Source organism: Aotus nancymaae, unplaced genomic scaffold, assembly GCF_030222135.1.
Source record: "Aotus nancymaae isolate 86718 unplaced genomic scaffold, 86718_ANA_hifiasm-v0.15.2.pri h1tg000006l, whole genome shotgun sequence".
NCBI lineage: Eukaryota > Metazoa > Chordata > Mammalia > Primates > Aotidae > Aotus > Aotus nancymaae.
In genome coordinates this window covers 72,497,844-72,524,891 of record NW_026988417.1, presented here as the reverse complement: position 1 = coordinate 72,524,891, position 27,048 = coordinate 72,497,844, and the positions used below count along the sequence as shown (strand labels likewise).

At 35.5% G+C, this 27,048-nt stretch overlaps 1 long non-coding RNA gene across 1 annotated transcript in view; it reads right to left on the bottom strand.

Moving 5' to 3' along the window:
- Positions 1–385: 385 nt before the first annotated feature.
- Positions 386–27,048, bottom strand: part of LOC105713283 (uncharacterized) — a 68,964-nt gene continuing 42,301 nt past the window's right edge. Inside the window, exon 3 of the long non-coding RNA XR_001106524.2 lies at positions 386–1,680. This is a non-coding gene — a long non-coding RNA (uncharacterized LOC105713283). The remainder of the gene's footprint in view (positions 1,681–27,048) is intronic.

Sequence of the window (27,048 nt, the reverse complement as noted above, 5' to 3'; positions counted from 1 at the left end):
ATATTAAAAGGTTGAAGACGGGGTGTAGATATTTTTAATCAAAGAATTTCACCTTAAATAGAAGGAATTAGATATACTTGCATGCATATGATGACTGACATCTCTAGGCCCTTTCCAAAAATAAAATATCTGTCTTCATGATTTGAAAAATAAATAAGCAAAATTTCTGGATTTTGGAGGATACACGAGGCAATGCACTGAAAGCATCCCTCCACAGTTTACATCTAGTACAATTTCCGATCAGTAGAGGGCTCCCTCGTCTGTGCAAGACCCACAGTAAAAATGCAGTCTGTATATGCAGCAGTCACACATCGTGTGCATGTGCACATACACACACACACACTCACACACACATCATCTAGATTAATAAAGCTGTCATTTTTCATTGTTTTCAAACCACCTTTAATATCAGTTGATTTTAAAGCTTAGGAGAAGGAACATATAGGCAGCACCCATTGGCAATATGTTAGAACATTCTCTACCTAAAAATACTGATAGGTGTTTACAAGTTTTCTTCATTTCACTGCGACATTCCTCAGCTCTGATGTGCATTTGGCTGCTTTCCTGAATTCACACGTCTCTCTGTTTGCTCATGTGCTTGTGCATTTTGCAGAAGTGTCACTACCCAAGCTTTGCAAAATAACGAACTCAATCTTCTAAGTGATGTTCCTGAGACTGTCTCTATTATGCCTTCCAAAACTTGAGAGTCAAAAATAAAAATTAGAAAAATGATGCAACTAGTCACTGAGTCCAGCTATATTTTTCCCCACAGAAAAATAGATGAAGACATCCTAACTGGGTTGAGTTTTAGTTGAGATTTTTCTCCTCTCCTTGGCCTGTAGGCTAGCTGATTCACTGGTGCATGGTGAAAATGCCAAAAATAAGCAAACCTCACTGGGGTAGAAATTTGTAACAGAAAGGGAATTTCTGGAGTTGTAATAGCAGGGCTGGAATAATCTCAGGCTGTACCCCCAGGCCAGTTTTCCCGATACAGTTAAAAACTGGCTGGGCCGCCAGCAGAATCAACTGTTTAAACATCTTGTTGATTGTTTATTATAGTTGCCCAATAGATGCTTAAAAACATTGGTTTTCATGAACCTCTGGTGGAAACCTCTTATATCCAGCTGATCCTAAGTTATTATTCACATATTTGCTCAGTAGCCAGATCCAAAAATTCCTGTGAGAGCTCTTAAAAAGGAGAGAAGCAAAAGAGCCTATGATTTTTCAATTCTAGAATCACCATGTCTGAGAATTTTTCTTGCCCACTCTTTAATGTTCCCCACAAGGCTCTCTGTTTAATAATCTCACTCGTTTCTTTATGTATCACATATTTTCATTGTCTACTCTAGCCTGAAGTTTAAGATGGGGCCATTTTGAAAGTAATGTGCTGCTTTTTCCCCTTTATCCCACTTGCTCTTGCTGAAATTCAACCTTGAAATGCCTCATCCCATTACCTAAATGTTTCTGGGCATTTCCAAAAGACATCTCACATATGCTTGACACAGGTCAGTCAGCTCTCAGGTGATGACTACCAGATACAACAGCCACTTTGGTAGGATTAGGAAGCCTGATTATGCCACAGATCTGAACCTTGTTCAGCAATCCAAAACTCCTGTCAGTGAAGCAGATATTTTTATCTCCTCTCCAAATCCTGTGTTGCTCTCTCAATTGGTTTCAAAACTGGAGTGGAAGAAATAAACATAATTAATCATGACTATCTCCACTCTCCAATCTCAACAGCTATGTATTATGATCTTCATAAAGAAACTAAGATTCAGAGAGGTTAAGCAACATGCAAAAATCATCCATTAGGAAGTGTCAGCCCCAGAGTTCAAATCTATGCTTTATAAGTCTTAATCCTATGCTTGTTTCACAGCTCCTGTAACATTAGATAAGAAGCTTACCCTTGCTCTGCAAGGGTTCATATAAAGATTAGTATACTTCTGCCTATAAAACATGAGATAAAAATATAATGGCTTCATAGACTTAGATGATACACAATTCTAGACAAAACCCAATTCTTTTGTTTTGACATTCAAAGTCACCTACTCTTTATGACAACCACTCTCACTGAAAATGCCCCTATTCTGATTTTCTTTTCCATTAAGATTTGCACCATCCTCCTGTGGAGCCTTTGCTCATGCAGACCTTCTCACATTCCCTCTATTCTCACTTCTTATTCACCCAATTCTCACTCATGCTTCAGAACCTTGCCTCTAACAGCTTTCAGCAATTAGCTCAGGGTTTCCTCTGACAGTTATTGTTGTAAACCTCTCAATTTGCCTTTATGCCTTCTTCGTGTCATTTGGGAATTTTGCAAGTGATTAAACCTCTTTCACATGTCTGAATTGTAATCTCTTGAGATTATGAGTAGTCTTTGCTACATATGTAGATATTAAGCGAGCTTATTTATATGAGATATAGGCCATACAGTCTTATAGATGCTTTTCGCTGTATTGATAGATTAATGCTCCCCTTCATACATACCTCTAAATTACTCACGCTCTAAAAATATATCTCCATAGAGCCTTGCAATTCTCTTTTTGAAACTAGAACAAATTAAGGAAATTGTTTCTAAAAATTTGAGCTTGAGGTAGAAAAAAGAAGGATGAAGAAAGATAAGTAATATTTTAAACTTTTTCTTACTCTGTTCTATATCCAGAAAATGTTTTAATGATACAACTTTGACATCTGTAGCAAGACAAAGTTCCTTTCTTTTCATCACCAAGTCAGAATATTACCATTAAGCTGGTTTCAATGAATAATAAACTCATATATTTCCCCTGACTAACAAGGGAATATTAATATCAAAAACATATATTTAATTGGGGATGAATACCAACACATGAGCATGGAGTTCTTAGCAAAATTGTAAATACCAAAGTATTTTGTAGAGCATTGCATAATTGATTTTATCAGCCAGAATAGCAGATAGATCTTAGGCTGTAAATATTTAAATTTGGGGGACAACTTAACAAGTTTTCTTTCATGGTCATCATTTTTAGAAATCTTTCTATAACTTAGGGAAGTGTTATAAATAATACAGAGTGGGAATATCCTAGGGAGAAATGAGAATTTCTGATTCTAAGAGGAACAGTAAATAATTTCATCTCATGTACCAAATCTGAGTGGTTGGCAGTGGCTGTTGAGACTTTAGAGTGCTATGTTGATGAGAATTCTGAGTCTGGGGCCAGGCTCTGTCATGTCACAAGTGATTAGTAATGTCTGCAATAAATGCAGACTTGTAAGGAAGGCACATGTCATATGTTGCTACTGCTGCTGCAGTTCTGAGATTCTGCCATTTTTTTGGTTCTTCTTTGGTGTTCAGGGAGGGCTTAGACATGTGAATGTTAACATTATAATGCCATATGAGAGCATAAAGTAAAAATATATAAAAACCTCCATGTTTGGGGTATGCTCATCCTGGGACATGAATGGCAGTAGATCGTAAGCAATGTTGTATGAGTAACCAGATTGCCAGAATGATGGCGCAAGGGAGATGGGAGAAGGCATTTGCTGGTTTCCTTGCTATAAAGACTTTTGCCCTGCCTGATTCCAAGCCACCAATGTGAGTTCATTAAACTCAGAGCTGGAAAGACGTGTAAAGTCCAGGCCAGTGAGGAGGCTACAGCCAACCAGTGATTATAAGTAAACTTCTAGGGTTCAGGATGCTGAGTAAACCCTGGGCCATAGAATGGAAGATAGACATAGGGATCCAAGGAAGGACCAGAAGCCCATAGACAGATCAGCTGTGTGCAGACGGGGAACAGTATCAGCTATAAATCAGAGCTCAGGCCAACATTTCAAAGTTATAACAACATAAGAATCAGTTTCAATGCCACCCTCCATAAACATACATTTTACCTTATCTACTGACATAATGTGTCTTCCAGGGCCATATGCTGCGACTGCATAGCATATCAGCGAAGTGCATGGTTTTTAGAGCCAGACTCCATGGGCTTGAATTCTAGCTCCGCCATGTGTTAAATAGCTCTGAAATCTTGAGAATATTACTTAACCTCTCTGTGCCTCAGTTTTCTCATCTATCAAAACAGGGATATTAATAGTACCAGCAGGTCATTTAAAATTAAATGAGTTAGTAACTATAAACTGCATAGAACAATTCGTGTCTCTGATGCATGGAGACCGCTGCATAATAAAGGTACATAAAATGTAGATTTGCAACTTTTATCAAAATATCATTATCGATATATAATTTACCCTTGAGCTTAGGACAGAGGCATAGGATAGCTATGATAAAACTGCTCACTAGTGTAAGTGATTAACTTTACATTTATGATCATAAAAATTTCAACTGTCCTTCTATATCAATCCATTTATCTCAGATGGGTAACTAGGAATAACAATTATAATAGCAACTATACACCATTTTTAAAGTTCCATTTTTGTAGTATTTAGATTTTTTATGACAAACTTAATAACAAGGCTAAAATTGAGAAGTTTTTATTCTTACAAATTTTATTTTACATAGTAAGTGGCGATGATTTTTTTATGTTGAGGAGTTTACTGAAGAAACTTCGTATCAGAGATTTATAGTTTTTTAATCTAGAATATATTGTGCATATAATAAAGGACAATTTTTCCTATTGGAGATTTTTTTTTAAATGTCAATTTCTCAAATATAAACTCGAAGAATAAAAATTCTGGAAGTGGTCAAGCTCATTATACCACAGTGATCCTGTTTTCCTCAGGACTAGATTTAACCTTCTAAGTTTGTAAATTTTACATTTAGCCAACTTTTTAACTAAAACAAGTTAAAATAGAGCAGAAAGAACCTTTCCTGCCAGTTCTATTCAGTAGCATGTTAATCAGATTGCAGTAATAAGTATGAAACAATGCATGCAATTAGCAGTGGTTAATTTGAAACTACTTCATGTCAGTTTCTTTCAGAGCAATACGTTAGTAGAGTAATTATTTATTACCCTGAGGACATGATCAATGATATCCTTCCATAATAATGTCTGCAAGAAGAGTAGGCATCTTCATTTGCATAAAAAGGAAGCTATAGAACCTGTTTTTTTTTTCAGCTAAATAAAAGCAGAAAACTGTTTCTAAGCTGTTTCCAACTATTTCATTAGTAGTAACAGATAAGCAAATCATTTGTTACACTTCGATATTTTTATGGTAACATAATACTGAGGGGAAAAACCAGCATTAATGATTTAAATCCATAAAGACTATCTTTATTGAGAAAGGGGAAGATGACCCATTTTTAAATGTCATTGTCATCATTAATGTGTATGTGTTAGTCCCTTCCACACGCGTGATAATTCACTAGGACCTTAGCTAGAGATTGAGGATAGAATTATGGGAAGCCCTGAGTGATAACAAACACATGGTATACACAGCTAAGCCATGGTTGTGCAAAGTCAAGAAAAAGATGCCAGGTTAAACAGGTGGCCACAATTAGATGGTGCAGTTAAATAATTGGGAAGGTGATATTAGAGGATATCATCTTGGCTTTCTGAGTTCACTGTATGTTAGACAAGAAATCCTGTACGTCTTCATATCCAATTAATTCATCTCATTGTATAAAATACCCATCTTTCTAAGAAGGACAAGAAAAATATTTCATGTTTGGAAGTAGTCTGGATAATGGAAGAGAGGATGCTGAGAAATGGAATAGGCTGGAAAGGCCACACCAAAGTAGGTAAAGTGGAAATGGTTAGAATGATGCACAGGTCTGAGAAGGATCCTCCATATTTTGCAAACCCAGGGGCTTCCTTCCATTTGGAGAATGGCGATCTACCAGTTGGACATGTGACAGCCTGCACATCTACACGTGAGGGTCCCAAACTGAGATGATGACATGGGACACAGGTCAAATTTCAAAGTAGGAGGACCAAATGAAAGACATAGGCAGGTTTTGGAGTTCCAGTGAGGTAGGGGTCTACAACTGCTATTCAATATGTCCCCAGTATTTAGCCATTTGTGAAAGGATTCATAGCTCTAATAGAGTCAAAGATAAAGCTACACTGGTGAAATTACCAGTTATATTGTACCTTACATAAAGTCGCAGAGTATGTGTGGAAGAAAGAAATTTTAAAATGTATAAAATGAAAATAATTTTTAATAAAATAAAAATATTTCCTTTTAAAGGTTTTGAAAGGATTACATGAGAATTGTGTACATGTATGTTACAACTGCTCAGCTCTTTTTTGTTTTTCTAGGAATAGTATTTTCTTTTTATGAGAATCATCCTCCTTTCATACCATAATTTCTGCTCAGAATTGTTATACTTGTGTATTACTCAGGCAACTTGAAAATATATTCTCGGTCTGGGAATGGGAGTTACCTGCTCTCTTAGACTAGTTTGAATTTTTTTTTGCAATGTTTTGCATTCTAATAGGGAATGACAGTAGCGTCTGATGTAGTACCCATGAAATGTAAAATGAAGAGCCGTCAGCAGTGATGTTCCCCACCGTATGGAGGAAGTTGATCTGCAGTAGGACAGAAGAAAGCTGGCATGAAGAGATGGAGAGAGAAAGTCCTGATAAAATTCAAGTCCCCGATAATTTTATTTTTATTCTTTTAGGGACAGGGTCTCATTCTGTCACCCAGGCTGGAGTGCAGTGGCATGATTATAGCTCACTGTAACCTTGAACTCCTGGACTCAAGCAAGCCTCCTACCTCAGTTTCCTGAGTAGGTAGGACCACAGGTGCACACTACTATGCCCAACTTTTTTTTTTTTTCTGTAGAGAAGGGGGTCTTGCTGTGTTGCCCAAGATCTTCTAGAACTTCTGACCTCAAGCAATTCTCCCATCTTGGCCCCTGAAAATTCTGGGATTATAGACATGACCTGTCCCCTTATTGTCTTATTCTTGAGGCCCAGAGAAACCCTTGATCTTCCACAGTTTATTTAGTCAGCTCTTCTTTCAATATTGTTATACACTCCAGTGTTCTTTCACTGAATCACCTATACTCTGCTTAGCATAAAACACATACTAGGTCTAAAGAAAAGAAGAGGAAGAAGAAAAATGGAAAAAAAGAGCAATACATTGAACATAAAGTCCTATTGAGCTTATAGATAGTTCCTTGTAGATGAGTATTTAATTGCTTTTTAACTGTTTCAGGTTTATTAATCATGCCTTACTAAATAGTATTTGACTCTTTAAAGTAAGATAATATATATTGTATGTAAAGTTATCACAAACAATATCCACTACAGTTCCAGGCTAAAAATAGTAAACCAAAAAAAAAAAAAAAAAACCCTAATTAGTTGATCCAATAATTTGCTTTTTGTCCATTCACTTTTTAACTTTTCTAAGACTCTGGGTTACCACTTAATGCACCAGAAGTAATAACTTCCTAATGGTGTGCCAACGATAGACAAGATCTAAGGTAGCTCTAGGGAGTCATTACCACTTTTTCCATCAGATTTGGCACAATATTTGCATGATTCCATGTGTTACTAATCTGGCAATAATGGTTTCACTTCAGGAAAACCTGAAACATAAAGTGGAATTTGGGGCAGCTTCTTAGTTTATCTACCAAGCAATAAACTTAGTAAAACCTAGAGTAATAGCTAAGTCCCAGACATCTAAGGAAAAACGTCCTGAGAATCAAGTTGTCGAGATTTTTTAGACTTCTCATCCAGTAAATGGGATAAGTACAGTTAGCAGCAATAGAGAAATGTTTCCTATTTGATTTTATTAACTGATTGATATGAATTAATGCATTAAGATATTTGATTGTGTCATAAAATGTGTATATGAGCATCATGATTCAATTTAATGTACCTATTACTGGTTGATGTGCCATTATATTAGGCTAAATTAAAAGATTTTATGGAAAAAAAATTACAATTAAAGACTCAAAATTGATTGCATTAATAACTTAAAAGAAGATATTCTGTTCCATTAATATTTTGAATAATTATAATATATCAGAAAACAATGTGGAAAACCTGAGAGGTAGACAAGGTAAAACAAAGACAAATAGCTATAAAGAGTCAAAAATAAAGTTTACTTTCTATGTTAAATCAATTATTTTCTCTTTAGCTCAAGTTTTTAAGAATTGAAAGAGTAAAAAAGTCACATGGTTAACAGCTTGTCTCAGCAAGTAAGTTTTAGGTCACATTGTCATAAAAGAGATGAATATCCCTTCTTCTTCCAAATTACAAAACAAATTGATTCCAAATAAAGCATTTTAATTTTTTAAAATAATGTTTTCATAGACAATAAGATGACACTTGAACAGACCACGAAAATTCTCTTAATGCAGCATGTGCCTGTGAAGGGTGACCAACTACTCCATTTGCTGAGGACTGAGGGATTTCTGGGCCATGGGACTTTCAGTGTTAATACTAGGACAATCTTCCTGGCAAACTGAGGTGGTTGGTCATCCTATGTAAGCAAATTGTTTGGCTTATTTGTAAACATAAGTATCCAGAAGCAGATTTTTTTTAATGTTGTGTTTACTCTTGAAGACTTAAATTTACTTCTCTCCTATTTTAAGTAGATAAAGGTTGATTCCTATAAAGACATATGGCATTGACAAATTAGGATTTTGCTAAGATTTCTTATTTCTCTTAATTCTGAGGATTAGGAAATATTCTACCTTTCCTACTGACAATGTGGTCCATGAACCAAAGGCATCAACCTCCCCTGGGAGTTTCTGAACAGTTCACAAAAATAAAATTAAACCCGGGCATACTGAGAGCACAGAATCTATATTATTAACAAATTCCCAGGTGATTCATATATGCAGTAAAGTTTAAAAGGCACTGATCTAAATTCTCTTAAGAATTTTCTAAATGGACTCCAATTTTTCTCTATTGTCAACTTTCTTTTGAATTCCTGTCTAGTCCACTACAAAGCCAATACAGCCTCATTAGCTCAGCTGCAATTAATTTGAGATGTGTAATCATCTGACCTGGGTTGGACTGACAATTTTGCCCTGCAACCCTTGCCCTACATTTGAAAAGGAGTTATCTAAGCAGGCGGGCAGGGTTGGAAATACCTACTTTTTAAACTTGTTAACAAATTAATTCTTCATAAAGTATTGAATGCTATCTGAAAATTAAAATGGGCCTAACAGGACCTTTATTTGAACACTTTGTGTTTGCAGGCAATTCAAATTAGTGAAAGAGAGAAAACTATATGGGATTAAAAAATATTTGCACAGCCCTGCTCTAGTTGGTCTAATTTAGTGAAGTTTGACTAAACATTTTAGCAACTCTTATCTAATTAGTTAAGCTCATTAAACATACTTTCCTTGTACATTATATTGCAAAATTGAGTCTAATTCTTGGAAGAAGCCATGCTCTTGTAGGTCTCCCTGCTTTCTTTGCCTTTTTGTTTTCTGACTGGGAATCACCTCCCTACTACCCTCAAACTCCTTACCTGTTTTCTGACTGGAAAACTCATACTCATCCATTAAATGTCTTTAAATGATATTTCCTATGTAATCAATCATCCAGGTTTAGGTTCTCTCCTAGTGTATCACTGTCTTTCTGTCCTTGAACAGCTTTTAACATTTATTACATTGAATTATTATGGTTTATATGTGAGAGATCCTCCAAATGGACTATTGAGTCCTGCAGGCAAATTACCTTTATAGGCTTAACAACCAGCCCCAACTATGGGCTTAATAGATATTTGTCGAATGCCTGAATGAATGAGAAACTGAGTGAACAAATAAATTTTAAATGACAAAAGCTCACTGAGAATGAACATTTTGAATGTTCTTTTATGTTTATTTCAATAAATTCTTACCATCCTAGAAGAACTAGAGGAGAGAAGAGATATAGATATGTGTGTCTAGAAATCTGTTGCAGGCTCATCATTTCAGTACACATAAACATCTTGTGAAAGCTGAAACTGAAGTAACTGATCCTTTTTGCTTTATTTCTTCAAAGTTTTCTTTTTAAAAAGTCAGCACATTTGTACAACAAGCCCATTTGTACCACAAGGCAGGTTGTTCTATGGTTTCCTCCAATTTCTACTAGTCCTGAGCTATGATGATGGGGCACACACTGGCTTGGTCTTTCCAGTCTTATTGTTAAGTAGATAGAACTTTAATCTCCTCGTGTATTACCTGAATGAAGACTGGAGATTGAGACTTGTTAATACTGGCAAAAATGCCATTTAAAGTTTACCAAGAGTTATGAACTTCAAGGATGAAGACTGAAATTTAACTTTAAAGTAAATTACACTTTTCGAGAAGATTAATGCAAATTGTTAGATGTGAATTTAAGTCAAATGCTTGCCCATAGTTTTTGGAAAATACCTATCTATATGTATATCTTAAAAGTAACAAAAAAGCACCATTCCAGGTCAGGAAGTATAGTGTTTTCTTTAGAAATTTATACTCCTAAATCTTAGTGTTCCTTGCAGATTTGGGAGCAGGGACTGAATCTCAAATGTCTTCAGAGAGAAGGCTGATAAAGTAAATGAGTGAAGTGAGCCAGGTAAGGCTTGAGGCAACCCAAGAGTTCAGGCTATGTTGAAGAGGTAACATTTACTCTTTCTCAACAGATTATGATCATGCAGAAATATGACTTTATGATTGCCATATATTTTGGTTTTTCAAAAAAACGTAATGCTCTAGACATGTATATAAAATATCCCATCATTTAAATCTTGGCAAGTAATTCAAAATTACAAACACTATGTGAATTAAATGGAATATATCTGCTGGGTAGATATGGCTCACAAACTAACAGTATATACCCTTTGTTATAGAGAAATACCTCTCTTTGAAATTTGAATTTAGACTGTTCTGAATCCATAAATAATTGGCTGTCCCTGCATGGTAGAATGTCTTCTGTGAGCGGGTCTTTACTTGTTGTAATGCTTAGATGGAAAAGACTGCAGAAAGGTCATACAGACTCTGTCTGGAAAGAAACTAGTTAAGGATAAATGCAGTGCAGCCTGGAATGGATATGCGATGTGCTACCCAAGGTAATTAGTTAAAAATAAACAATCCACACTTCAAAAAGTGTATGTCAAGACTCCAGTGATAGTTCTTCTGGGAACATCAAAATCTATGTGGGGGTTTCCCCTATGAAAAATAGTTGCTTTAAGTATGTCCACTTTTAATAGATGATGAAAGTTTCTTTACACCATACTTCACATCCATTATCCCTGAGTCCTGTTTAAAGTTCCAGCCTGATCCCTTTTGTGTTATGGAAAATTTAAAAGCACTTATACCATGTTTTAGGAAGACTAAACAGTGAAAGAGCTGTGTCCTTTCCCTAAGACCATACTGGAAATTCCAACAATAGCTATTAGTAAAAAACTGTTGTGCCCAGCAATAGAAATCTATTAGTAGTTAGCCATAGCAAAGGCAGGAGCAAAACAGGCAATAAGGCGAGAGAACCCAATATAAAGAGTTTCCATGAATAAGCCCACTGGGAATTCTCCCAACCCCCCAAATAACTGGGCATACTTTGGCAATCCAATTTCTGACAATAAAGCTTAAAGAGGAGTAATGCCATAATCACATATATTTTAAAAATTGTTTCTTGTATTATACTTTTAGGATGATGAGGACTAAAATATATGGGTTACACTCTACAATATAAATATTATTTTCATAATAAAATGCTCTGAATTTTGTGAAACTCAACAATTTTATACGTCTGCAAACTAATGTTGGTATTTACTAATATCAGCATTACTGCTGTCAATTTTACAAGAATAAAGTATAAAATATGTGGCTTGTCACCCATGTTTTCTTTTTGCTCATTTCATTGATGCTATTCTTACAGCTTAGCACTCTGATAAGCCCTAAACATTCCTTTTTCTCCCTGCCCTTCCAGAACCTCCTCTATAGCACCCCATATGCAAATCTACAATACAAGAACACTTTACTAAAATAAATTGAATAAATTTTATAAGCTATATGAATAGCAATACATAATATAGAATCTGTCCAAATTAAATGATTCTATTTCAAGATGTTGGCATTATCATCTTTTGCTTCTTAATAATCATGATATTCTTACAAAAGAAATCGTCACAAAATAAGCACAAATACAGGATTTATATTTTGTTTTTAGAGATCAGCTCTGTTTATTGCAAAGCACTCACTCTTCCAAGATCTTCCACTGCCTTATTTCTCTAGCTGTTCTTCAGATAGTCATTCTCTTTTCCATTCCAGTGTATCAAAAGAAGCTTGAGCCCTAGTTCTCACATTTTCATAATAGAAAACATTTTTAGACTCATTGAAATGACCCAAACAGACAAAGAATTGGATGACCATAATTTTTAATGCTTTCTCATACATCCACTTGGTTAGACTATAATTTGACCAAAGGACACTTATACATATACATGAATTTCTGCTATATGAAAGAAGCAGTCTATTGCTCAAAAAATCCATACAAGAGGCAATGTAGGACATTAACTCAACTTGTTTTTTAATCTTAATTGTTTTTGTCTTTGTCTATATTGTTTTGTTATCTATTCTAATAGAAGATTAATAAGACATCTCAAAGTTGTTATTCAATTAATTACTATTTATTTTCATATCTTTAGAGAACTTCAATTTTAATGGCACTTTACTGAGAAGCCATATGTAACTTTGAAAGAGGGAAACCAGGAGGAACAGTCAACAATAGTAGAGGGCTTTACGTCTTTAGAAAATGAGTAGGACAAGGAAAGACACATTCATTTCAGTTTGGATCATTACCACACTAGTTCTGCTCCTCTGTTTCTAGTTGATAGAAACAATTAAAATGGAAATCTATCTCAAAGGAGATAAAGAGGAATAGGTCACTGTCCATCACTCTGAATATTCAGACACTAGTTCTGCATGACTCATCTATCCGCACTGTGAAACCAGTCTGGAGGGCTGAAGTTGTCATATATCTTTAAATATCATTTGTTTTATACTAAAAGCCTAGTGTTATAGCAGCTGTATTAATTGTCATCCAAATCAAAGTTTAAATATTACTCTGTTTCCATTTTGATTGGGGGAGGGGTGGCTGTGGGGTTTCTTTCTATTCTAGCAACCAGGAAAGACCAAGGTGACTTTGGAGAGGAAGTTGCCTTGTGATACTATCATTATCAGTAATTAGCCACAGTTAGTAAGCTTCTATTAATCAAATCCACATCTGGAAAGACTTTAATTCTGTGAGATGAACAGTGTTTGCAAAATTTAAAGCATGGAAGATAACATTGCATAATTTTGCAAGTCAATACAGGGCAGAAAAGAGAAAAATAAAATCCTATCATCAAAGCATAAATAACCTTGTTTAATTAAGACTATCATCTATAAAATTATATATAACATTTATATATATAATAGAATAATTATAACTATTTTTTTAACAAAATTGGAAACTCAAAATAAAAATAAAATTTAACTGTTCTACATAGAGCCCTCTCATATGCTAGTTAGTGAGATGCTATAGCAAATGTCTAAGCATATTGTAAATAAATAGGCAAAGACAAAAATCTTAATTTTAAGGGATTATGAGTGTAAATCCTTCACACTTCTAGGCATGAGGGAAATGTTGAAGTTCTAAGGAAGAATGTAAGAGGTGAAGATGTGATATTACTATCCCTTTCCTCTGCCCTAGGAAAGAAGTGATTAAATATCTTATAAAGAGGAGGCTGAGCAGCACCTACTCTCCAGTACCTCCAGCCAAGTGTTCTGGGGATACCAGAGAGGTATCAATCCATTCCAAAAAAAAAAAAAAAAAAAAGTCTCAAACTTGGAACTTGTATTTTCAAACACAGAGCAATTTTATCCCTAGAAAAAATCTTGCCCTTTGACTCATCTTAATATTAGCCAACTACTTGGCTAGTCAGGGTTCTCTAAGACAGAACTAACAGTACATACGGATATATGAAGGGAACTTTATTAAGAATTGACTCACACAATCCCAAGGTAAAGTCCCACAGTAGGCCATCTACAAACTGAGGAACAAAGAAGCCAGTCCAAGTCCCAAACCTCAAGAGTAGGGAAGCCAACCGTGCAGCCTTCTGTCTATGGCTGAAGGCCCGAGAGCCCTGGCAAACCACTGGTGTAAGTCCAAGAGTCCAAAAGCTGAAGAACTTGGAGTCTGATGTTCGAAGGTAGGAAGCATCCAGCGTGGGAAAAAGATAAAGACCTGAAGACTCAGCAAGTAAGTTTCATCTTTTTTGCCTCCTTTGTTCTAGCCACACTGGCAGCTGACTAGATGGTGAACACCCAGATTGAAGGTGGGTCTGCCTCTCCCACTTCACTGACTCAAATATTAATCTCCTGTGAGGGCAACACCCTCACAGACAAACCCAGGAACACTACTTTGCATCCTTCAATTAAATCAAGTTGACACTCAATATTAACCATCACGCTATGCTTTATTTAATTTCACTACCTCCTAAACCAAAACTTCCAAGAAACTATATTTATACCTAAATTAGAACAGCACCTACTGTATCTTCTTCCTGGTTATTTGTAATGAAAAGAGCATCAGACTTTGACCTGGATGCAAATCTTGAGCCTACAATTTTCCAGTCAGGGAATGTTGGGCAATTAATTAAACCTCACAGAGTCCTGTTTTTCTCTTCTACATCTTTTGCAAAAGTCAAATCATTTTATGCTTTCTAAATTGCTCTACAAAGGAAAAATAATGATGTTCCTACAAAACAGATACTGAGGGATGATTATATTTGCTTATATTCTTTTCCTCTTATTGTTCCTTTTTCCTTCTAACACTGACACTTGGCTCTTTCCCTAAGACATTCTTCATCAGAGTATTGCCTCCTTCACTTTTCTGTTGCCATGACCGTGGAAGTGTGGCGGGTGCCATCCTTGCTTCTAATAGCTACTTTCAGATTACTGTCTTCCCCTACTCCCTGAAATCCCTGGAATTTAAACTTACACCATCAGAATACATCACTCCTATCCTTCCTTATACACTTGCAGCACCTTGGCCCACTTGCCTTCATTCTTTAAAAATTTTAGTCTCTTATTTTCTGTCATTTCTCTTATATACTGCAGCTCTACAATCTTTGATTATTTTTAAATTCATAAAAACAGTATTTCCAATAACCTGACCATCATTTATAAGTTAAATATGTACTGAGTTCCTCAAATTTGTCAGGCCCCATTCTCAAGGTGGGAGATAAAGCAGTAAAGCAAAAACAAAATCACCGCTTTTAAAGAAATGGCATCCAAGTGGAGAGATTGATAATAAATAAAACCAAAAAGTAAGAATATGTACTATTTCAGAGAATGATAAGGTCTGAGAAGAAGAAAAAGGTAAACCAGGAAGCATAGCTATGTAATGTGTATGTTTGGGGATGGAATGTTTGAGGTTTGAAATTTCAAGAGTGGTCAGAAAAAGTATCACTAAGAAGGTGACTTCTGAATGAGAGTATGAGAGAATTCAAAATACAAAGTCTTATTGGCTTCTTGACCTTCTCTCTTCCAATAGCCCTGTTGCCTACCCTACCTCAGCAATATGTCCCCATAGCCACAACTTACATCTTCTCATTACCAAAAAATGTACCCTTCCATTCTCTCAGTTCCAGGCATGCCGCTCTCTGATCACCACCCCTACCACTCCAACCCCTACCTTCACGCGTTCTAGCTCATATAGCACTTTATTCCCATTGGATCTATGGTTAATTAATTGTCTTACCAACTTTTTATTATTTCTCATCCCTCCTTTTGTTTTTACTTCTAATCTTACTGGCTCACTACTAAAATCACTTTCTTGTATATAATATGCACCCTCAACTGCCCTGCCTACTCCCTTTATTGTGCTCACTTGGCAGAATTCCGATTTTGATTAACCTACTCAATCTTGCATCTCAACAGCTAAATGTGATGATTACCTCATACATTCTTTGATCTCCTTAAACCTTTAGTAGTGCCTCTGACTCCCTCAAACTCAGTTGAGGCTTATGTGTCTTACATTTCTGAGAAACTTAATTTCTGCATATTTCCAACATTACATTTACCAATCAACCCAAATCCAGCTAATATTCTTGGCCTTGTAGCTTCCCAGCATGGATAAACTGTCCATGACTTTCTTTTATTTATTTATCTTTTTTTTTTTTTTTTGGTGGAGTTTCACTCTTGTTGTTCCAGTTGGAGTGCAGTGGTGTGATCTTGGCTCACTGCAACCTCCGCCTCCCAAGTTCAAGACATTCTTCCACCTCAGCCTCCCTAGTAGCTGGGATTATAGGTGTGCACCACCACGTCCAGCTAATTTTTTTGTATTTTTGGTAGAGACGGGGTTTCATCATGTTGGCCAGGCTGTTGAAACTCCTGACCTCAGGTGATCCTCCTGCCTCAGCCTCCCAAAATGCAGGGATTACAGGCATAAGCTACTATCCTGGCCCGTGACTTTCTTTAGGATAAGCTCCTCCTTCAGGAGACATAAATTATTCTCTAATCACACTAAATCCCCCATTTTACTAAATCCCACATCTGCACACAAGCATACTGTAATATCTTATATCAAGAAAGAAAGAAAGAAAGAGAGAGAGAGAAAGTGAAAGAAAGAAAAAAAGAGAGAAAGCGAAAGAAAAGAAAGAGAGAAAGTGAAAGAAAGAGAGGATGGGAGGAAGGAAGGAAGGGAGGAAGGGAGGGAGGGAGAGAGGGAAGCAGGGAAGCAGGGAGGGAGAGACGGAGGGAGGATACTTTTCAACTTTATATTCCTCTTCAAGCACTATATCATATCTCTGCTTCCCTTTATAGAAAAGCTTCAAAATAATTGTGTGCACTCATTGTCTCCATTTCCTCCCCTTTTTTCACTCTGGAATCCACCAAGATTAGGCTTTTGTTCTCACCACTCCAACAAAAAGCTCTGGTCAAAATCCCTGCAACGTCCATTTTTATAAATCAAGTCCTGTATTCATATTTTCTATCTTATTGAACCTATCTGTGCCTTCCACACAGTTGATCACTTCTTGAAGTACCCTGTTCATTTGGCTTACAGGACACTATTCTCCTTCTTCTCCTTTCATCTTATTTACTGTACCTGGTTATTTTATTTTTCTACTCTCCTATCACCCTATCATAATGAATCTTTACAGGGCTTAATCATCAGACTGTTCCTCTTTTTGGCAAAACCCACTGACTATCATTTCATCCTATGGGTGTAAATACTATGCCTACACTGACACTTGCAAAAATTCATATTTCCATGTAGTACCCTTCTTTGAACTCCAGATTCTTATTTTCAACTAGTCACTTTACCTCTCCTCTTAGATATCTATATATAACTGAAATGTAACAACTGCAAAGGTGACTTCACTTGTTTTCTTCTTCCTTCCAAAACCATTTTGCTTTTCTCAATCAGTGATAACTATTTACTTTAAATTGCTCGGGTCAAATTTCTTGGGGCCATTTTCACTTTTCTCTTTCTCTCATACTCTAAACTGTGAGGGAAAAAGTGCTCTAGAGTGATTCATCAGGCAGAGAAAACTATTCGGCTCAGTGCAGTGGCTCCCACCTGTAAGCCCAGAACTTTGGGAGGCTGAGGTAAGAGGATCACTTGAGCCCAGGATTTCAAGACCAGCCTAGGCAACACAGTGGCTGTGTTTTCTCTTCAGAAAGAAGAAAGAAAAAGAAAAAGAAACTAGCCAGGCATGGTGGCGTTTACCTGTGGTCCCAGCTACTTGAAAGGCTGTGATGGGAGGGAGGTTGAGGGGATACTGAGCCATGTCATGCTACTACCTTCCAGCCTGTGTGGCAGAGCCAGACCCCATCTCCAAAATAGAAAAAGAAAACCTTTACTCAAGACTGTTGCAATAAGGATCAAGACTATTGCAAAAGGAGAGAGAGGTTGAACTCAACTCTTGTAGGATCATTTCAACTATGTATTTTTAAATCCACATTCATATGTATCATCTATGATTTTGTTCATGAGCGTTTTGTAGTTTCTCTTGCAGAGAACTTTCACCTCCTCAGTTAAGTGTATATGTATGTATTTTGTTTATTTTTGTAGCTATTGGAGGAATTGACTTCTTCAGTTCTCAGTTTGAATGTTACTAGCATATAAAATTGCTACTAATTTTTGTACATTGATTTTTGTATCATGAAACTTTACTGAAGTTGTTTATCAAGTCTGCAAGTCTTAGAAGAGTCTTTTGGGTTTTCTAGATTTAATAAGATTATGTTATCAATGAACAGAAATAATACGACTTCCACTGTTTTGTTATCAGGGTAATACTGGTTTCACAGAATGAGTTAAAGAGGAATTCTTCCTACTTTATTTTTTTGGGATAGTTTCAATGAGATTAGTATCAGCTTTTCTTTGTATGTCTGATAAAATTTGTCTGTGAATCCATCTGATACTGAGATTTTACTTGTTGGAAGATTTTTTATTACTGAATTATGTTCATGACACATCATTGGTCTGTTCAGGATTTCTTTTTCTTCCTGGTTCAATCTCAGGAGGTTGTATGGTTGCAAACTTGTATGGTTGCAATCTTGTATGGTTGCAGGAATCTATCCACTTCCCCTAGGTTTTCTAGTTTGTGTGTATAGAGATGGGCCTAGTAATCTCCAATAATCTTTTGTATTTTTGTGCGATCTGTTTTAATGTTGTCTTTATCATTCCTGATTGTGCTTATTTGAATCTTCTTTTTTCTTCATGGTTGAACTAGCTAGCGGCCTATCAATTTTGCTTATCCTTTCAAAGAAACAGCTTTTTGTTATGTTCATCCTCATTATCATTTTGTCAGTCTCAGTCTCATTTAGTCCTAATCTGATCTTTGTTATTTCTTTGCTTCTGCTAGCTTTCAGTTTGATTTGTTCTTGTTTTTCTTTGAGTCGTAACATTAGGTTGTTAATTGAGATCTTTCTGTCTTTTTGATGTAGGCATTTAATGCTATAAAAATTTTTAGGACTCCTTTTGCTATATCCCAAAGATTTTGGTATGCTGTGTCTATTTTCACTCATTTTGGAAAATTTTTTAATTCGGCCTTGATTTCATTGTTTACTCAAAAAGTCATTCAAGACCAAGTTGTTTAGTTTTTATATACTTGTGTAACTTTAAGTTTTCCTCTTAGTACCGATTTCTAATTTTACCACACTGTGGTCTGAGAAGATATTTGATACGATTTTGATTTTTTTGGACTTACTGAAATTTACTTTATGGCCAAGGAGATGGTCAATTTTGGAGAAGTTCCATATGCAGATGAAAAACATATATGTTTTGTAGTTCATGCATAGAATGTCCTGTACATACATATGAGGTCCATTTGGCCTAGAGTCCAGTTTATGTCCAGAGTTTTTTGTTGACTTTCTGACCTATCTAGTGTTGTCAGAGGGATGTTGAAGTACTTAACTATTATTGTATCGTTATCAGTTTCTTTTCTTAGGCCTAATAGTATTTGTTTTATGAATCTGGATGTTTAAACATCAAGTGTTAAGTGTTGGGTGTGTATGTATTTAAGAGAGTTAAATCTTCTTATTGTATTGAACACTTTTTCCTTATATAATATTCTTCTCTTTTTTCTTTATACTGTTGTTGGTTTAAATTTTGTTTTGTTTTCTGTTAGAGTATCTACACTTGCTGACTGGTTTTCCATTTCTTGACAGATCTTTCTCCACCTCCTTACTTTGGGTATTAGGTGTCCTTATGTGTGTCTCTTAGGCAGGAGATTATAGGCTCTTGTTTTTCTTTAAATCAGTTTGTGGCATTTAAAACTATCTGAAATATTCAGATATATAATACTTTTACTAATTTATTTCATATTTATCTCCCTCTACTTGCCTGTAAACTTCATAAAGACAAATACTGTTTTGTCTACTGCTGGTTCTCCAGTATCTAAAACAGTGTCCAATATGTAGTAGCCACTCAATAATTATTTCTGAATGAATTAATGAATGAAATACCAGATTATTTCTGGTAATTAAATATAATTTATTTAAGCCCTAAAGTGCCAGATTTTACATTATAAACATTTGTGAAAATATGATGAAAACTGTATTATTTCTGCAGAAAAATACACATGAAGACACACTCACTTGATTTTTGCACACAGTTTCAGAGAAGAGTATGGATTTCATAAGGTCCTAGGATTTCATGTAAACTGTAGGATCTCACTGACTCCAGAGAAACCTCTCTGGGCTACCATGTGCCTGTAACTGTCTAAACATTTTGAGTCCCAGCAATCACATAGGCTTACTAATTTATACACAATGTACTTCCACTGCAATATATTTCAACTTAGGAAAGTAAAAGTAATGCATTTAAAGACCACACTCAAATCCTGCTAAATTGTCTACAAATGGGATGGTGTCAAGATTTCTTAATAAATTGCTTCAGAAGAAATATTGTTAATATTCTAATACTTTATGATACACTCTTGATATAATGGCAAATAAGCATATTTTTTATTTTCCTCTTTGAGAAAAAGTACAGTACATGTCAGATTCTTAATTCCATGTCTATATCTTTGACAAAGAGCTGCAATCAAGGACAATCATTTCTATTATACTATTTAATGCTGCAATTATTAATAAGTATGTATAAAAACACACAAACATCAACTTATTGTTCATAAAGAAGAATCTGTTTTAATAAGAACACACCCAAATATGTATTGTTTGATTATCCATTTCCAGAATGACTATGTAATTGTGTCAAGTGACTCGATATTTAGACTCATTAATATAAAACCCTACATTCACTTAATAAAGCCCTTTGCTCAGTCTGCCCATGAGTTATGCAAACTGCAGAGGCTTTTGTTTACTTCTCTGAGGTACAGTCGTTATTACATTATTGGATAGCAACTTGATGCTGCTTTTAATAAGCTAAAAAAATTAATTATGGAATATTTCATCAAAATGAAGGTTATATGTCCATTTAAAAGAGTATGGAGTTGAGCAGGGCTAAATAATGTGTGTGAAGGAAGAGGGTAGAGATATAATGTTTAGGATCAGTGAAGAACATCCAGGCTATGATAGTGTTAAAGATCAAATGGGCCTGATTTCCTCTATTTGAACTTTGAACCAATGGGAAAAAGGAAACATTATGAAGCAGATACAAGCAATGTATCTGTTTTAATCCTAATACAAGCTTGAGCACACAGCTTAAGTTTGAGACAATTAAGGACCTCCTACCTCCAAAGCCCAAAATTACACAGAATAATTTCCCAGTCACAGGCTGCACTTGACTTCGCTTGCAGGGACTTGATGCTATAAATTTATTATAATGGAGAAACTAACAAAAATATATGCTTCCTCTCATTAGGTGGGTCCCATGAAGAATAGAAAAAAGTACTTAGCTTTTCAGTTCCAGTTTCTGGGGAGGGGGGTATAGAAGAGATAATTAGCATTACATTAATGTATTCACAGAAGGGGACATCAGAAATAGGGCATTAGTGTTCACATTTAATTTGAAAGGAGTGTGCTATGTAGCCAAAGTGGACCACCAAGAGGGAACTTATAGAAAACAAGAATCGAGCAAAAGGAAAGGTGAAAAATTATCCAAGAATGAGGGTCAAAAAGATCACTGACAAGGTAACAGCAGAATAGAACCCTCCCTAAGATGATTCTATACTTTCAGGTAGCTTCTCACACATGGCTATGACTAGATCTCGTACAACCAACTTTTCCTGCCAACTTGTAACTTAGAAATCATTTATTTAATAGAATGATGTTTTTTATTTTGACACAACAATCCTTTTGCTAGAATTTTTATTTCACTCACTTGTAATCTCAGATCTTTAGCATTCTTTAAATGCTACTCATTATACATTTGTTTTTTAAATATTCAAAAATTGTACTAGGTAGATTCATACTCTGAACTTAGGAGAAGCAACTCCTATTTTACTATTCTATCCTGTGTGCACCAATGATTGGTTACTGCTAAATTCCCTTATACAATTTTTAAATTTAAAGACTGACACAATGCAGATAAGTGGGAAGACAAAGAAAAGCCCAAATAAAGAACAATAAACGTATGCAATCAACTCTTCCACCAAAGGCAACCATCCTTAACATTTTAGTGTAGGTCTTTCCAGTTTCTTTTTTGGTTCATTATACTTTTTCTTTTAATCAAATGGTAGCACTTTTTAATATTATTTAATAGCAACATTCAGTAAGCATTTTCTTATGATAAAACACATTTTCATTTACAGACATCTACAAATCCAACTAACATTTACTGAACTCTTTCTATGTATCAGGCACTGGGTTCAGCACTGGGTCTCTGAGGTTGAGTGAGAAAAACAGGCATAAGCATAGCCTTCATGGTGCCTAAAATTAATGTAGAAAGATAATGAATAAGTAAGCAAACAAACAAATTAATCAACAAATATCCTGTGAGCCAACATGATTTTATATACGGTATGTTCTTATTTTATTTTCTTATTGTTTGTTGAGAAATACAATTTATTTTTATATATATCAATTATTGGTGAATTGAAAAATATAATAAATGAAACTATATAATAAAACAATAACTATCTGGTAAGTGGAGCAACTACAGTCTATCCTGTTTCTTCCACCAAATACAGCTATGAAACTTGGATGGGATATGTGAAGATGAGAACTCTGAAAAGTAAATAATATGAGGCAGATGGGAAATATGACAGGAATTTGAAATATTATTAAACTGGCAGTGGATTTTACCCAGAAAGCACTGGATCACAGAGATCACACCATGGAAATCACAGAGAGGGAAATGTTTAGGAAAATAACCATAAAGGTGCTTATGAGCACCTGGGCTCACTCTCCACCTGTGCATGAATGGTTCTATAGCTATGCATACCAAAACCTTGAAAATTAAACTAACAGATAGTCCACTGCCTAGATTCCAGACTGGCCACTGGGGCAGAGCACACAGAAGGAAACATCCAAATGGGGCATTAGTGTTCATATTTAATCTCACAGTTAGTATCTGAATGGTACTGCAAAGGCTTTGAAACTGAACTGACAAGAGAACCACAGCCTGTAGAAAGTGTGTCAGGACCAGTGAACTGACAAATTCAGATCAGCTTGCCAATACAAAAATTATCAACATTCTCTATATAATGCAAACAAGACTCAGAGTCTCACAACATCATATGCAATATATCCAGAATACAATCCACAATTACTCAGTATTTCAAGATTCAAGAAAAACTCACAGAAGCCAGAAGAAAATGGAACAAACTGAGAGAAAAGAAGTGTCAGCTGGGCGTGGTGACTCACACCTGCAATCCCAGCACTTTGGAAGGCCAAGGCAGGTGGATCACTTGAGCTCTGGAGTTTGAGACCAGCCTGGGTGACATAGTAAAACACTGTGTCTATAAAAATTTTTTTAAAGATGTTAGCTTGGTGTGGTGGCACATGCATGTCGTCCCAGCTACTCAGGAGGCTGAGGTGGGAGGATCACTTGAGCCACTCTTTCCAGATGACAAAGATAACCTGAATAAACCTATTTGTTTAATATCTTCCCTCAAATATCTTTTGACTTAGAGCTTTTACAAGTAAACTCTACAAAACATGTAGAGAAGAAATAAAAATATAAAATTATAAATAATAACAAAACTACACAATGCGTTTTAGAAAACAGAAGGAAAAACACCTGCTAACCTATTTTATGAAGTCAGCATTACCCTGATAGGAAAACCAAAGATAGTATGTATTTTTTTCATGTACACATATAAAACAATTTTTGAAAACAAATAAATCAAATTCAGCAATATAGAAAAAGCATTACACAATATAAGCAAATGAAGTTTTATGCACTACTAGTTCAATATTCAAAAATTAGTTAATGTAGTACACTATTTTAACAATCTGAAGAAGACATGGTATATACTCAATGGTGAAAGACTGAGTCCTTTGCCCCTAAGATCAGAAATAAGGGAAGGATGTCCACTCTTACCATTCATATTCAATGTTAGATTGAAAGCCGTATCAAGTATAATAAAGCAAGAAAAGAAATAAGTCATACAGATTGGAAAGGTAGACAATCTCAAAGAACCTTAAAGCAAACAAATAAAATTCCAAGGAATAATAAATGATTTTAGTAAAGTCTAGAGAGAGGACACAATGTGAACACACTAAAGTCTACAGTATTTCTATGCAAAATATTAAAAGAAAACTTAAAACTCAACAATAAGAAACCAACCCCATGAAAAATGGGCCAAAGATCCTAACAGACAACTTTTGAAGAAGATGTACAGATGGCAGAGCATATGGAAGGATGTTCAATATCACATATCATTTAGGAATTGCAGATTAAAACAATGAGCTACCACACACCTATTAGAATGGAAAAGAAATGTAAACACTGATGGCACCTAGTGTCAGCAAGGATGTGAAGCGACAAGAACTCTAATCCATTGCTTACTTTGTGATCCAGCAGTCATGCTCCTTAGTAGCTAATCAAATGAGTTGAAGACTTATGTTCCCGAAAAAACCTGCTCACGGATGTTTACAGTAGCTTTATCTCTAATCGCCAAAATTTGAAAGTAACCAAGATATCTCTTGATAAGTGAATGGAGAAGTAAACAGTGATTCATTCAGACAATGGAATATTATTCAGTGTTAAAAGGAAATGCGCTATCATACCATTTCCATGTAAAGACATGGAAGAAACTTAAACACTTATTAGTACATGAAAAAAAAGACAATTTGAAAAGACTATACAATTGTGTGATTTCAACTGTGTGACATTCTGGAAAAGGCAAAGTTATGGAGACAGTGAAAATATGAGTGGTTGCCAGTGGTTGGGAGGAGGGAAAGATGGATAGGCACACCACAGCGGTTTTTAGAGTAGTGAAACTGTTCTGTATGATATTTTAATGATAGATACATGTCATTATAAGTTTTGTTTCAAACCCATAGGATGTATAATAAGAACAGTAAATCCCAATATAAACTATGAACTTTGGGTGGCAATTATGTGTCAGTGTAAGTTCATCAGTCATCACAAATGCACCACTCTTGTGTGGAATGTCAGTAGTTGGGAGGCTGTGTATGTGTGAGGACAGAGAGTACTGGGAACTCTCTATACTGTCTTCTCAGTTTTGTATAAACTTAAAATTGTTTTAAGAAATAAAGCCTATTAACAAAGAACTCAATGGTCACATTAAGATTAAAAATGTCTGCTCTTTGAAAGACATAATTAAGAACATGGACCTAGAAATAGAAATTCCATTTGATCCAGCAATCCCATTACTGAGTATATATTCAAAGGATTGTAAATTGTTCTATTACAAAGACACATGCACACGTATGTTCATTGTAGCACCGTTTACAATAGCAAAGACCTGGAACTAACCCAAATGCCCATCGATGATAGACTGGACAGGGAAAATGTGGCACATATACACCATGGAATACTATGCAGCCATAAAAAATGATGAGTTTGTGTCCTTTGCAGGGACATGGATGAATCTGGAAACCATCATTCTCAGCAAACCCAAGAACAGAAAATCAAACACCACATGTTCTCACTCATAGGTGGGTGTTGAACAATGAGAACACGTGAGCACAGGGAGGGGAGCATGACACACTGGGGTCTGTTGGGGGGGACTAAGGGAGGGACAGCAAAGGGTAGGGAGTTGGGGAGGGATAACATGGGGAGAAATGCCAGATATAGGTGATGGGGATGGAGGCAGCAAACCACATTGCCATGCATGTACCTATGCAACAATCCTGCATGTTCTGCACATGTACCCCAGAACCTAAAGTGCAATAATATATATTTTTATATATATATATATAAAAAAGCAAGTCAAAGAATAAGAGAACATATTTGCAATCTATATATATACTTCTGTCAAATACATATGTATATTTGGCAGAAGACTTATATCCAGAACAAATTAAAAAAAGAAAAATACTCTTAAAAGACAATAATAAGAAAAGCAGCCCTATAAAATGGGCAAGAGGTGGACATGGTGACTCTTTCCTGTAATCTCAACACTTTGGGAGGCCAAGGTGGTAGGATCACCTGAGGCCAGGAGTTTGAGACTGGCCTAGGCAATGTAGCGAGAGCTTGTCTCCATAAGAAAAAATAAAAAACTAGCTAGACATGATGATTCATGGCTGTAGTCCTAGCTTCTTGGGAGACGGAGGCAGAAGGATCACTTGAACCCAGGAAATTGAGGCTACAGTGAACGGTAATTGTGCCACTGTGCTCTAGCCTGGAAAACAGAGCGAGACCCCATCTCAATAAAATAAATAAAATGGGCAAAACATTTAAACAAACACATTACAAAAGAAGAGAAAGTGCCCAAAAAGCACATAAAAAGAGGGTGAACATCATTAGTCATTAGGATATGAATATTAAAACCACAATAAAATACACCTTAGAATGTAAAAGTTAAAAGACTGACAATACCAAGTGCTTGCAATTATGAGGAAAAAAATTCTTATACATTGCTACTGGAAACGTAAAATGGTGCAGATGCTTTGAAAATAGGTTAGCAGTTTATTTAAACTTAACCATTTATGTATGACCAAGCAATTTCATTTCTAGATATTTCCCCAAAAGGCTTAAAAACAAATTTTCATAGCAACTTGACTCAGACAAGCTAATAAATGGAAAGAATCCAACGTTCATCAACAAGTAAATGGACAAACAAATTATGGTGTATAGTACAATGGAATATTACTCAGCAATAAAAAGAAATGAACTAACAATATACAGAGAGCAGCAGAGATGAGTCCCAAAAACATTATGCTGTGAGCAAGAGACCAAACACAAAAGAGTACTTATTCATTTATGAAGCTCTAAAAAAGATAAATCTAATTTTTAGTGATAGAAAGCAGCGGTTGCTAATGGCTGAAAGTTGGGAGCTGTTTTACTGGATAGGGGAGCAGGGGAATTTTGGGATATTAGATATCTTCTATTTTCAATTGTGGTAAAAGTTATATCAATATATAAACTGGTTAAATTCATTGCAAATAAACAAAGTGTATGCATTTTACTGTATTTAAATCATTCAGCAACAAAGTTAATATTTAAAAACCCTCAATGGTTTTACTAAGACTGTTGCTTTCATGATATTAATGCATCTTAAATTTGAGCAACAAAAGAATGTATTGGCTCACATAGCCAAATATATAGTTTATATACTCATACTATAGGAAAGGAGGTGGGAAGCCTACCTCAAGTAAAACAAAAA